Genomic DNA, 12927 nt, shown 5'->3' with positions numbered 1-12927 from the left:
ACACGTGTTTGATTATATTTGAACATTTTTACGAAATTTTGTGGTTGTTTTTCAGCCCCTACTACCAACAATAAATTTTTGAATATGTTTTGCTTCGTTCCAACTCAAAGTATTTACTTTGTGTGAATTATTGATGGAATTTACTTTTTCTTTGTTCCCAATCTTATCCGGCCTAAGGATCTAAATTCTGGGTCAGCCGGGTTACAAACAACTTACAAACTTCGATGTTAATCCCCACGCAAAAAACAAGGATATGGGCCACAATAGTTTACTTGGATACCTAGTTAATGATACAGTCCAAATATAATATTTGGTGTCCTGTTTGGTCTGATACGCTCTTACTACTTCATTATTTCCTAATTCCTATAATGTAAATATATTGCATTTCTGTATTTTATTTTGACCACATTCCATGTTTGTGTATGGTAAATTTTAAATTTTTCGTATAATTTCAGTTTATCTTTAGAAAACATAACAAACAAAATATGAAGTACCCATGTGTGATAGGATATCAAATACATTATTCAAGCAGTGGAGAAGGCATAGCAAGCCCACAGCTTGTCTGGCATTCCCTGGATTTTGACTCACTATACAGTTTTCAGAACTTGTCCAAGCCCAATTTTTCAAAGCTCTCAAACTGGTGCCGTCCATTTAAAGTAAATCTTTTATATTTTATGGTTTTGTTATAATTTATCTTAACTGTTTAAGGTTTTAATCTTTCACATATATGATTTTGTTATATTTAATTATTAAATTTGTTTGGGCCAGCAACATGACACTAATTTGAATAAAAAAAGTGTTTACATTAGTTATTTGGATTGGGCTTACATAATAAAGGCCCAAAGACCATATCTAGGAGTTTTTTTAACAAGCTGTCTGAAAGTTTTATGATTTCATTATATTTATTTATTAAATTTGATTGGCCCAGCAACATGATATTAATTTGGATAAAAACAGTGTTTACAGTAGTTATTTGGATTGGGCTTACAAAATAAAGGCCTAATGACTATCTCTTATCACTTTTTGAGTTAAATGCATTGTGTGTAGCTGGAGTTACACAATTATGCAATTTGTGTATCTCAATTTTGTGTATCTCAATTTTGATATATAACAAAGTGTATACATGTACTTATTAAAATCTAGCAAATTATTTACTTCCGTCAAAGATAGTTAACACCGTTAACTACTGGAAGAGTAATTTAGTAGTTTTACTTACTAGAACATTATCTGAACAATGTGTCTCGTAATCTATTAAAATATTAATAAATTTAATAAAAAATATTATTAATTTATAGTAAACATTAAATTAATATTAAACTGTTATCACGGGGTAAATTTGTTTTTGTTTTAAAATATTGTGCAATACATGCCTCTATATAACAAGACTAAGTCACTTTTACAATCCTGAGAATTAGTTGTATGGTAATCTAATAATATTTTGTATTTGTATTTCTTGAGTTTGTAAAAGTGTTAAGCAGATTAGACTGTAGGATATTTCTATTAACAACCATCAAGCTAAGTAATAAACTTTGGAAGAAGATCAATCTTGATCATGCCTCAGAGAGAAGTGTAGAAGCTTGGATTTGAATAATGTTGTTTTTGAAAAAATATTCTAAGTCACATATCGACAAGTCACATATCAAGATGTATAGAGATGTCTGTCGATAAGTCAAAAATGACTTGTATAGAAGTCCAAAGAGATATCGACAAGTCAATCTGCTTGTAGAGAAGTGAAGATATCGACAAGTCAAAGAGTCCATTTTGAGAACCGGAGATATTGACAAGTCAAAATCTACTTGTAGAGAACTGGAGATATCGATAAGTCAAAATATACTTGTAAAGAATTGGAAATATCGACAAGTCAAAAGCTTATAAAGAGAACTGGAGATATCGACAAGTCAATCTATTTGTAGAAAACTGGAGATCACGACAAGTCATAATACTTACAGAGAAGTAGAGATATCGATAAGTCATTTTACATATCGATATGTGACTTCTCTATTGAGTAGAATAGATCTCGATAACAACCTCAACATTCAAAATACATACAACTTGAAGATCGAAGATTATCAGTCAACTAACAATTATCATTGAATTAAAAAGTCTACAAATGCAGCTTGAAGAATGCAAGATCAAGGGCCAGGATTAACTGGACAAAGGAGGGTCACAGACCTGTTATATTGTATGAAGATGTGCGACACTTAAATGGAAATAGACAAATAGACTTTTGAAAATGTGTTAGTCCATTTTGGTGTAATATTTGTAAGTTGTGCATGTTGTTCTGTAAAATATGTCACATGTCCTTTGTTTAAAAAAATAAAACAAATCTAGAAATCTTGTATTGTCTCAAAAGAAGTAGCAGATTTGTTTGTTTCTTCTAAATTAAGGACCATTGCATGCTTTATACACTAGCAGCACGGGTTCACAAAACTTGCACTAAAATGTAGTAAACCCTTTTATAAAGCAACCTATTTCTATTTCCATTTCTAGCTTAGCAAATCTATGCAGAATCTTGCAGGTCTGTGACCATCCTTTGTCTAGTTAATCTTGGCCCTTGATCTTGTATTCTCTCCAGCTACTTTGTCGACTTTTCAATCTAGTTGATAGATCATTTATTGTTTGATAATCTTGAATCTTCATTTGTTTGCATTCTGTATTTGAGAGGCATATCAAAATCTTCGGTTTGTTCTATAGAGAAGTGACATCTCGATAAGTAAAATGACTTATCGAGATCTCTGAGTTCTCTATAGGTATATTTGACTTGTCGAGGTCTCTTGATCTTTGCATGTTGAATGACTTGTCGATATGTCTGAGATCTCTAATGAAAAATTAACTTGTCGATATCTCCAATCTTCATATCTTCATCTGACTTGTCGATATCTCTGGTACTTCTCTATAAGCCATTTTGGACTTCTCGATAAGTCATTCTGGAGTTCTCGAATGACTTCTCTATATTACTTGATCTGTGACCTGTCGATATCTTGACTTTGAACATTTTTCATAAAACAGTTTATTCAACTCCAAGATTCTTCACTTTTCTCTGAGGCATGATCATGGCTTGATCTTCTTCCAGAATTTATTCCTTAGCTTGAATCTGTTTACAGAAAAATACTCAAGTCTAATCTTCTAACCATTTTACAGATCAAGTAATACAATACACAACACAAAGTTGAATATCAAACAACTAAATCTTAGGGTTGTCAATGTGATTTAGTCTTGTTATCATGTAGGCATGTATTGCACAACAATCTCCCCCAATTTGTGAGAAGATTGCTTAACACAAATTCATTCCTGATAACAAGACTAACCTTAAGCTACAAATTATTACATAAAAACTGACATATTAACAATACAACATTTTATACATTGAGTGATTACATAAATTCAATAATTATGAGTTGGAAATGATGCAAAGAAAGTCATTGAAAGCAAGTAAAGGGCATGTTGTGGATGTATCAAGTGCCTTGATAATAAATGACAAGAAAATGACTGAAGAAGAAATTGAACCCCAGACTCAAGTTATTCAAGCTGTTGAGCAGAAAAACAAGGAACCTCAAAAACAAGTTATTTTAGAGTTGGAAGAAGATGAGTACTATACTCTTGATGAAATGGATGAAATGGACCAATCTATGGCTTATCTAGCAAGGAAATTTTTAAATATCAGAGTTAAGAAGCCTAGATTTTCAAGGGTAAAGGCCAAACATCCTTCAACAACAACTAGAAAGGAAAAACTCAGACAAATATAACTGACAAAAGTGACTACAAGTCAGCATCTGTGGACATATCAAAGATTAAGTGCTACAACTGTGATGAACTTGGTTACTTTGGCACGAAATCCAGGAAGCCAAAGAAGGTGAAGAAGGACAAGGCATATTTGGAATTGAAAGCTAAGTATGAAGCACTTCTCAGAAAGCAACAAGGAAAATGTAATATTGCAGAAGGTAAATGTCACATCTCTGTCCGAGAAGCACATACGAGCATGCATTTAATATTTAATAATAAGTCATTTATATTTTATTTAAGATTTTAATTGTGTTATTTGTTATTGTTAATAATGAGTCAAGGGAATTTAATATCAAATGTGTAAAATATTTATATATTTCGAAGTGTATGCATTTAGTTATTTGACATTTATGTGGTAGCTTAATATTATCAGAAAAGTAATTATTAAAGTTACAGAGATTCAAAATTTGCCACATAAATATTTAAATTGATATATGGTTATGCTAAATTTGATTTTCAAATACAAGTTGAGGCTAAGGGAGTTATATTAAAATGTCAAGAGTTACACGATCATTATCAAGTTTATGTATTTAAAATTAAATTAGAATAGAAGTAGATGTAGATGTAGATGTATAAATAAATGATGATATAAAATAATAATAATAATAATAATAATAAAATATTGGATGTTAGTAAAAGAAATAAATAATATTATTAAAGTAGATGAACTAGTAGTACATGTTTGGTTTCATGGGCCCTTCTTTTACAATTTGCAAAGCCCAATTAAAAGGAAGTGTTAACATAGATTACTAAGGGGAGATGTGCCAAAAAAAATAAAAAAAATATAATTAAAATGGGCTACCTCTTATGCTCTTTGACATCTCATTTATGAACCAATTACTAGAAACAAGTTTGGTTAGCTGTGGTATAATATATCATTTATTTTAAGTGTTCTAAAAAGAGGAGAAACCATGATCTAATATTAAAATGGTCACATAAATTATTTATATTATAAATTAGAAAAGGGTGTAATAAAACCAAGTCTCTCGTTTGTATCCTTGAAAAAAGAAGAAGAGAGAAATTAGAAAATGGGCATGTACGGGGAGTGACCAACTTGAGGTCACTTGGTTTATGGCCAAAAATCTATTATTATATAAATGATAAGATAGCACATGGAATTGGCTACTGTTATGGATCAAAAATTAAAGTATTATAAATGCTGTATTTATTACTAAGGAACGTGAGCTTCAAGGCTCGATTTGACTGCTCTTGTGTTTCGTGACTTAATCTTCCTTAACAAGATGCCTACGTACCTTGCTGATTGCCAAGGATCAAGTCAAAAAACGTAGTTCTGATTTGTGGGGTGAGGCCCCTTATATAGATATTGGTGGTCCTTGAATTGGACTTGGCATAGGAGACTTGGTAGCCAAGTCTCAGAATTAGAATGGACTTTGGAGTCCTAAATGGTAGGAAACTGATTCTTTATCCTTCTAGGTCCCTTAGAGGTTAATCTGCAAGGATTTATGTCCTTATTGGGACTCTTCTCAATAGCTGATTTTTTCCTTATTAATTAATTACGAAATTAATTAATATTCAGGATTTTGGGGCTTCTTTGTTCCATCAGGCCTGATCTGGTTCATTAGGCCTGATCAATGTGTTAACCTTTTTGGTCTGAATGTCATACATCTTCTTGTTGGGCCTAGTAGCCCAAATCATGTATAATTAATGTAATATTTAATTACACAATCAGGATTTATTGATCCCCTATCATTTGCCCCCCAACTTTTGGGAAACCGTATAAGATTTCGCAAAAGTTAAGTTCACTCATTCCCTTACAGGATATCGTTTTATGTAAAGTGTAGAGCGACCTACACATTCACAACGATTTGCCTTGCACGCAGCTTCAGGGTCGTTTAAAAACTTCCCTATTATTTCCTTACCTTTTTCCTTTTTTTAGAAATTTTCTGGTATTTTTTAGGAATTTTCCCTTTATTTCCGAGATTTTTCCCAAATTTTCTACAATTTTTCACAAACATTTTTTTTTAATTTTCAGCCCTTTTTCGACCAGGATCCTAGTCGAAATTTTGACCTGGATCCTAGTCGAATTTTGGGCCAGCCTCTCAATCCTGGTCGAATGATTTCGACTAGGATCCACGACCTGGATTTCGACCAGGATCCTAGTCGAACCTTCGACCTGGATTTTGGTTGAAAATTATGTCCTGGTTTTGATTCCTGGTCGAAGGATTTCGACTAAGTTTCACGATCTGGTTTTCGACCAGGATCCTAGTCGAACCTTCGACCTGGATTTTGGTCGCAATTTCTGTATTTATTTGACCCTTGTTCATAAGGTTTCGACTAGGATTCACGACCTGGTTTTCGACCAGGATCCTAGTAGAACCTTCGACCTGGATTTTAGTCGAGTTTTCCAGCCTTATTTGATTCCTGTTCGAAAGGTTTCGACCAGGATTCTCGACCAGGGTTTCGACCTGGATCCTAGTCGAACCTGTGACCTTTATCTTGATTTTTTTAAAATTTTTGTGTTTGATTTATGACCAGAATTCCGACCTCAATCCAGGTCTTATTGATAAGACTTTTCTGGCTTCTATTCGAAAGAATTCGAACTGGATCCACGACTTCAATTTCGACCTTCATCCTGGTCTTTTAACCCGAACTTTACGGGCGCCTGTTCGAAAGAGTTCGAATAGGATTTACGACCTCAAATTCGACCTCAATCCTGGTCTTCATTGGGCTTTTCCTAACCCAACTTGGATTGGGCCTTGTTTGGGCCTTTACTTTTCCAAATCCTTTTCGGATTTGGGCCTCGTTTTGGGCCTTTATTTTTCCAAATCCTTTTCGGATTTGGGCCTTTACTTTTCCAAACCCCTTTTTGGATTTGGGCCCTGTTTCGGTCCATAAGAATTTCTTGAAGATATTATGGAAGGTTCCAGAACTTAATAACTCTCAAGATATTCTAAAACATTCTAGAATTTGGGCTTTCTCTTTGGGCCTTCAGCTTAATGGGCTTTTCTGCCTTTTCATCTTCCCTTTTCTGCCTATATAAAGGAGTAACTAGGGTCACTCATTTTCTCACATTCTCATTTCTGTATTTCCTTTCTCTTTTCTTCTTCTAATGCTCTCAGAGAAATAATTGTAGGTCGGAGTTTTTGAGTCTCCAAAACCTTTACTTAGTAAGCCAGCCCCTTTTTGCAGCGTTTACTTCAGGTAAAATACCTTCCTTTCTTTTTCTTTTGCTCGTTTTTGCATAGCTCATATTTTAAAATTGTCTTCTTTTGCACCCTTTTCTCAGATGGCTGATAAGAGAATTACACGTTTGGCCAAGATGAACGTGGCCAAAAAGTCCAGTGAATTCCCCATTCGATCGAGGTACACTTCCTTGATTGATATGATCAACAGCCGAGGGGATGAGTACCCATCTGACGCGCATCTGGACATGCATGACCATATCAGTGTCTTCCGGGATCCAAAGGAGCTGGACAAGTTAACTGCTTATTTCAAAATCAAGGAGCCCTTCAAGCTGGTTCTTGCGGGTCCGGCCGACAGGGCCTGTCAATGGATGAAGGATGCACTATATGTCTACAGGGACACTCTAAGGGCAGGTATCAGACTCCCCTTTCACCCGTTTATCCCTGTTTTGCTAGCTGATGTGGGCATCAGCCCTTGCCAACTCCCTCCAAACTCTTGGAGGTTGATTTTGTGCTATTTATCGTAATGCGCCAAACACAACATTCCTACCTCGGTTGCTGTATTTAGAAAAAATTTCAGTTCAAGAACAGTCCCGACAAGAATCCGGGGTGGGTTTCTTTGAACCAGCGCCCAACCGTTCCCCACTAGTGAACGGGAAGTCCATCCCTGACAATAATTTGGGGTGGAAGAAAGATTTTCTGTACGTCCTTTGGGAGGGCGGCGATTGGGGCACTCTCTTTCGTTCATCTTTTGTGCTAGCTGTAGATGGGAGCCCTAATGATATAGTTTTGTCTGAGGAGGAGACCAGAGCTTTCAACCTCCTTACTCAAGATAATGGGACTTCCCACTCTTGGGATCTTATCAAGGAGACCGTTCTTGTAGAACGTGGCCTTTCTCCTGTTCCTAAAAAGAGTATGTTTCCTTCCTTCTCTAGTTGTCTTCATTTCTCCCACTTTTTACTTTGCTAATTTCCCAACTCACTTATCTTATTTGTTGCAGTGGATGAGAAGATCGAGGAGGCTACAAAGCCTAAAGACCTGGAAACGACCAGGATGAAATGTGCTGGGAAGGTCTTCAAAGATCCGCGCCTAGGGGATCGCTTTCTGAAGTTCCTACTCCATGCGAAGAAAGCAGGCGAGGAAGGCCCCAACCAACCTTTACGTATAAAACAAAAACCAGGGGCTTTCTTTCAACCCGCTTGGGGAATCCGGGGAAAGGATTCGATTGTTGGCAACACAACGCTTGCCAAGGAATGGTCTATGCATTCTATTTCTCCTATGGATTATCATGATCTTGTCCTTCAACAGGACTTGAAGGCTAACGAGCTTTTCGGAGCTCAGGCCTTGGCTATGGTACGCCTTTTTCTTTTGATATCTATAGCTTCCTGCCGTAATTTTTCTTGTTTCTCACTTTTCCTTTGTTTCTTGCAGGCGAACGTCCACTTTCAAGGGGCAATTCACCAAGCCAAGGCTTGGAAAGTTGGTCTGGAAGACACAAACAAGAAGCTGGAGGAGGCTAACCAGTGTATAGAGCCTCTTGAAGCCCAACTTGCCTCCTCATCTTCTGATCTTGAAATGGCCAGGGCTGAGGTTGTTATTTTCAAGGTTCAAAAAGACAAAGCCTTTGACGGCTGGATGGATACTAAAGAATTCAAAGACCTAATGGTGGAGCATGATGCCCTCCTACATCCAGTCAGCTACAAAGAAGGCTGGGACGCTGCTGTGGAGGTTATACATGAAGATTTTTATGAGGTTCTTGAACAATCTTCTTTCCCCTGCCCTGTGCAAGTCCCAACACTTGGGGGCGTTGCAAATAAGCTTGCCGACCTGATTAAGGACGGCCCATCAGGAAGTCAGGGCCAAGGCCAAAAAAGGAAGGTGCTTGAATCCAGCTCTGAAGAGGAGGAATCTTCTTCTGAGGAGGAGACCGAGCCTGTTATAAAAAAGGCCAGGGTAGAAGAGCATCCAAAACCAGCGTCTCCTGCGGCATCCAAAACGTCCAAGGATAGTTCCGAGGAAACCTCTGCGAAGACTTCTGAAGAGACTTCCGAGGGACCGACTGAAGAGACGTCCGAGGAGACTTCGGATAGTGGTTCTGAAGAATCTGAGCCTTCCAAGGCCTAAGTTTTATGTATTTTTTTCTTTTTTTAGACAATATCAAACTTTGTAATTGACTTTTACTATTTTCATTTGTATTGTCCAAGTATCATCGTGTTTTTTTTCGAGTATTTGAACTCAAGTTTATAACTTGGTTTTATCCTTCACAATGCATCAATCTAATAGGCTAGAATAAGCCGAACGCTTTTTATTATAACTTGGTATTCTTGATACCTTACATGAGATGGGTTCAACCCTGATAAAATCTAAACATATCTTCTATAAAAATCCTAAGCAAGCAAAGCTTCAAGGTGCTTTTAAACCTACTTGTCACTTCTGACAAGTGAGAATCGTGCTTAACTATTTTACATATAGTAAACCTTCAGGTTTTGTGCATTCCAAGTTTTCGGGTCTTCAAAACCATCCATAGTCTCCAGCTTGTAGGTTCCTCTAACTTGAACGCTCTTAACCTTGTACGGCCCTTCCTAATTAGGGGCAAGTTTCCCTTTCTGCCCTACACCAGAAGCTTCCACCTTCCTCAAGACTAAGTCACCTTGTTTGAAGAACCTTTCTTTAACCCTTAGGTTATAGTAGAATGAAGCATTTTTCTGATATTCCACTATCTTCGCATGTGCCTCATCTCGTACTTCATCAATTAGATCCAGGGCTAACCTTTGCCCTTCCTCATTTTCCTCAGCATTGAAAGCTTGAATCCTAGGGGAGGAATGTGATATCTCTACAGGAACAACTGTTTCTGCCCCATATGCTAACATGAAGGGAGTTGCTCCAGTCGTGACTCTACAGGTAGTCCTATAGGCCCATAGTATTGGGAGTATTTCATCCACCCAGTTATTCCTTGACTTCTCGATCCTCTTCTTTAGTCCATCCAGGATTATTCGATTCGCTACTTCCACTTTCCCATTGGCTTGCAGGTGAGCTACAGAGGTGAATCGTAACTCAATTTCATTCTCCTCACAATACTTCTTGAATTCCTCATTGTTGAATTGTGTTCCATTGTCAGTGACTAGGATGCGGGGAATTCCATACCGACACATGATATTTTCCCACAAGAATTGTGTAACCTGCTTAGTTGTGATTTTGGCCAAAGGCTTGGCTTCAATCCACTTAGTAAAATAATCAATGGCTACAATCAGGAACTTCCTTTGTGCCGTGGCCATGGGGAAAGGCCCCGGTATATCCATTCCTCACATAGCAAAGGAGATGGGCGAGATGATGGAGGTCAGCATCTCGGGGGGTTGTCTAACGACTGGTGCGTGCTTTTGACAGCGGTCACACTTTTTTACATATTCTTTGGCATCAGCCATCATTTCCGGCCAATAGAAGCCTAAACGGGTTATCTTATGTGCTAAGGCCCTGCCCCCCAAGTGTTGCCCACAGATACCTTCATGCACTTCTTCAAGAGCCAAGCGTGCCTCATCGGGCCTCAGACACCTTAAGTAAGGAACCACGAAAGATCTTTTGTACATAATTCCATCTATCAAAGAGTATCTTAGTGCTCGAACAGCCAATTTTCGTGCTTCAGTAGCATCGTTCGGCAACCAACCGGTTTGAAAATGAGTCTTAATGGGATCTATCCATGACATCCCCAGACCTATAAGAGCTACAAGCTTAACATCAATGCTCCGTGTCTTCAGAACGTGGAAGTACACGCTTCCTGAACTCTCCTCTATCTCCGATGAAGCAAACTTTGATAATGCATCTGCCTTGGCATTTTCCTCCCTCGGAATGTGCTCAACATGGAATTCATCGAATTGGGTCATCACAGCCCTTACTAGACGAATATATTTAGCCATCATATTATCCCTTGCCTCAAACTCTCCCTTCACCTGGGATATGACCAGCTTCGAGTGTCCACAGACTTTTAAGTTCTTGACTCTAAGTGTCCCTGCTAAGCCAAGACCAGCTATCAGAGTTTCATATTCTGCCTCATTGTTTATGGTTGGGAAGTCTAACTTCATGGCATACTCAATTAAGAACCCATCAGGGCTTTGTAAAACCAAACCTGCTCCACTTGAATTTATTTTTGATGCTCCATCAAAATAGAGAACCCAATATTCTTTCTCCTTATCAATCTTTTCTTTGTCCTCCTTATCAACTTCCTTGTCTTGAGGTATGGTATCTTCCTGCCCCCTGACTTCTTGGTTGGGTATGGTACATTCCACCACGAAGTCAACCAATGCCTGGGCTTTTATCTCCGTTCGTGGCTTATACTTGATGTCGAATTCTCCCAACTCTATTGCCCACTTAATCAGCCTTCCACTAGCCTTCGGACTATGAATGATATTTCTCAGGGGTTGATTTGTTAGCACCTCAATATTGTGAGCCTGGAAGTAAGGACACAACTTTCTCGGAGCCATTACCAAGGCTAAAGCAAACTTCTCAATAGTTGAATAATTCAACTCAGCTCCATGCAAAATTTTACTGATATAGTACACGGGGTTTTGAATTTTCAGTTCCTCCTTGACCAATACAGCGCTCAAGGCATTCTCTGAAACGGCCAAGTATAAGTATAAAAATTCATTAAAAGTTGGCTTGGCCAACAACGGGGTCTGATCCATATATTTCTTTAATTCCTCAAATGCCTTCTGGATTTCCTCACTCCATTCAAAATCTTTGACCTTCTTTAGGGACTTGAAGAATGACAAACACTTATCCCCTGACTTGGAGATGAATCGTCCCAGCGCATCAACCCTTTCTGTGAGCTTCTGAATATCTTTGATAGTTTTTGGCGGCTCCATGTCCAGGATTGCCTTTATTTTATCGAGATTTACCTCGATTCCTCTCTTGGAGACCATTAATCCTAAAAACTTTCCAGACCCTACTCCGAAAGTACACTTCGTAGGATTTAACATCATCTTATAATATCTCAGGACCTCAAAAGCTTCCCTCAAATGGGTTATATGGTCAGTCTTTACTAGACTCTTGAATAACATGTCATCAACATAGACTTCCATGGTCTTGCCAATAAGATCCTTAAAAAATTTATTTACCAACCTTTGATAGGTGGCTCCTGGATTCTTGAGACCAAATGCCATAACAAGATAACAATAAACACCAAAGTCAGTGATAAATGATACCTTTGGAATGTCGTCTGTGTGCATCTTGATCTGATTGTATCCACTAAACCCATCCATAAAGCTCAACATCTCATGCCCAACAGTGGCATCTATCAAAGTATCGATCCTTGGTAACGGGAAACAGTCCTTAAGACATGCATCATTCAGATCAATAAAGTCCACAAACATCCTTCATTTTCCATTGGCCTTCTTTACCATTATAGGGTTTGCTAACCATTCCAGATGTTGAATATCCTCAATGAAACCAGCCTCTAAGAGCTTCTCTACTTCCTGTTTTATAGTTTCTTGCCTCTCTGGAGCAAAACTTCTTTTCTTTTGCTTCACTGTCTTCCGATTTGGGTCCATATTCAGCTTGTGAGTAATCAGTTCTGGGTCTATGCCTGGCATATCAGCTGCTGAACATGCAAATACGTCACTATTTTCTTGCAAAAATTTTACCAACTTCCCTCTAAGGGGCTCCTCAAGCGTGGATCCAATAAAAGTCACCTTCTCAGGATCTTCGGGGGCTAAAGGAATTGAAACCAAGTCTTCTGCTGGATTTCCTCTTTTCTCGTCATTCTCTCGGATATCCAGATCTTCAATAGGAAGAACCTGCCCCCCAACTCCGTCTGCCCTCAAAGAGGCAACATAACAACTTCTAGCTATTTTTTGATCTCCTCTCTCTTCTCCGATCCCATCTCGGGTTGGAAACTTTATAACTGAATGGTAGGAAGAAGGGATTGCCTTGAAGGTGTGTATCCCTGTTCTTCCCATGATAGCGTTGTAAGTCGAACTAGCCTTCACCACTACAAAGTCCAACATCTGAG

This window comes from Apium graveolens, chromosome 8 (assembly GCF_009905375.1).
Source record: "Apium graveolens cultivar Ventura chromosome 8, ASM990537v1, whole genome shotgun sequence".
NCBI classification, from domain to species: Eukaryota; Viridiplantae; Streptophyta; class Magnoliopsida; order Apiales; family Apiaceae; genus Apium; species Apium graveolens.
This window is presented reverse-complemented; position numbering follows the sequence as displayed.